A 2,560-nucleotide genomic window follows, 5' to 3' on the forward strand; every position below is an offset into this window, starting at 1 on the left:
TTAATAAGAAACTGAAGTATCGGCTCCTGGGGAGACTGAGGGGGGAAGTGGGAAGATCACTTAAGCCCAGGAGTTGGAGGCTACAGTGAGCTATGATCATGCCACTGCATTCTGGTCTGGGTGACAGAGCGACACCCATTCTCAAACAAAACAAAACAAAACCCCAAAGGAAGTAAACGCTGCCTAGTATAAAGAAATAAACGTTTTCATATTAGGTATGTTTTAGTTCATGATTTAACACGATTTAGAAAGAAGTTTTTATGGATCACTATTTCCTGGCTAGAAGAATGTTTTGACTTCTAAGTGATAAAGTATACTCCCTAAGTAAGATCAAGTTGTTTCAATCAGTAGAAATTAGACCTGCCCCCCACTCATACAAACATGTACTCTGCTGACCGTCTCTTGGGTGAAATGAGGCAAGAATGATAAACCTCCATTGTAAGAGGTTGTGAGGCTCTATTGTAATGGCCTTCTGAAAGATGGACCAGTAAAGATCTAGACATACTCTTTGGACTTAAAATTGGAGAAGGAGCTGTACACAGTGAAACATCTGAAGCTTGGGGCACTTGGCTGCTGTCATTAACTTTATACGCATCGTGTTCTAAGATGCATGAAAATCTATCTTTGTTCCTTCAGTTCTATGCAGAAAAGAAATATTGGCATATGTGCACTCTTGATATCTTTCAGGAAGTATTATCAAGAGATCACCTGTTTTCAGACACATCAATTCTGAGGGAAAGAATGCTCAGCATATGAGAATATTTTGTTTTGTGACAATGTTTTAGACAGTGAGGAAATGGGTAATTGATGCCATTCTTACTGTTCACATAGCCAAGAAATAGGCTTTCTTCAAGCCTATGGATTGTACTAAGAAAAATGTAGATCAGCTGGTCCAGAAACCGTTTTGTGTCACTCATAAGTGTGCTTATGTATGTGTGTCTCTGGATCGGGTGAAAGTTATGTAGCTACAACAGTAATGATTTGATCCTCACACCCACATGGGCAAACCAATATAAAAAGTTCTTAGAATATTAGGATGTTGTCAGATTTACTTATAGCCGGATATATAATGCCATACATCCTTTTTGCTATTGAAAAGATTTACTCTGTAAGTGTCTTTGTGATGAGGCTCTCTGCTGAAAAATAAAAATAAAAAAGGTATGGGGAATCGTGAATGCTTAGAACCTAGATGAAATGTTGCAGATTTAAAAATTCAAATTATATGAATTCATCAATAAAGGTCAAAGCAATTTAATCTGTAGTTTAACATATCAAAAAATATATTCTAATTATTCAATCTACTATACACCAAGAGTTACCAAAGGTTTTTAATATTTACTTATGTAATTGATAAAAGCTAGCGACTTTGAACTTTCACATATCCTATAAAAATTTCTGCTGGTTTTTGTTATTACTGTTATTTTGTTTAAAAGAGATACATTTTCTGTAATCTTAATCTAAACAAGGACTTCTAATTTCAGCTAGTAGATGGTAGAATGACATTAGCCCCTAGAAAGTGGTTACTCCAAGACTGTTACAGAGGAACTGTCTCTTCCTGTGTATTAGTACATTTGGTTAAGGAACACAGCTTAAAACAGTCCTGTAGTGTGTGCAATCATCCTTAATGAACATCTAAGTCTTTTGTTTTGTCATTCAGCCATTCAAATATATGTTCAACAATGGAAAACTAAAGGATGCAGATAAAGTATCAAAATCAGGGTGGATAGAATTTTTAAAAAAACATTTTTAAATGTATTTTTAGGGAAGGTCTGATAGAATCATATTAGGAGGCAAATGATAATCAGCATATCATGCTGAGAGGACGGTTTTTTGACTTACTTATTTTCTGTCATTTATTAATTCCAGAAATACACTTACTGTTTAAAAGGTATGAAACTTGGAAGATCATTTTACTACTCTTGCCAAATTGCTTTTTTATACCAATTGATAATGTATTCAGCAATATATGAGAATGCTTTCTAACCCAACAGTTGGAAACAATTAAGAAACAAACTTTTTCAGTATTTGACATGAGAAAAATTCACTTGCCAACTCAATAAATTTTGCTAAGTATTTGTGATGAATATATGCATCCCTAATGTTTTAAGATCCCCAAATAATGAAGTACTTCATAAACAAGATGAAAAGTATCTTCCTTTAACAAAGAAATTCTAAAATGAGAATTATTCCTATTAATATTACCTATAAGACACAATGCCTTGTGTGACTACTATAATTTTGCTGGAAGTATTAACCAATGCTTTAATTTATTAAACGAATAACGTGAAATTGGTTTTTATACTATGCAGATAATATAATTCTTTAAAGTGAAAATACAAGAGAATCCACCCAAAAAAACCCTGTAAGAATCAATGAGAGTCAGTAATGTAGACAGAAAACCAATATGCTAAAACAATATATTTCTTACTACTATCAATAGAGTTTAGAATATAACATGAAAATGAAATCCCATTCATAACAGCAATCTATAGACATACCATAGACAACTTGAATAAAAGATTAAGTTCTCGGAACTGAAAGACCCTAAATTGCCTATATT

Source organism: Propithecus coquereli, unplaced genomic scaffold, assembly GCF_000956105.1.
Source record: "Propithecus coquereli isolate 6110/MARCELLA unplaced genomic scaffold, Pcoq_1.0 Scaffold95, whole genome shotgun sequence".
Lineage (NCBI taxonomy): Eukaryota > Metazoa > Chordata > Mammalia > Primates > Indriidae > Propithecus > Propithecus coquereli.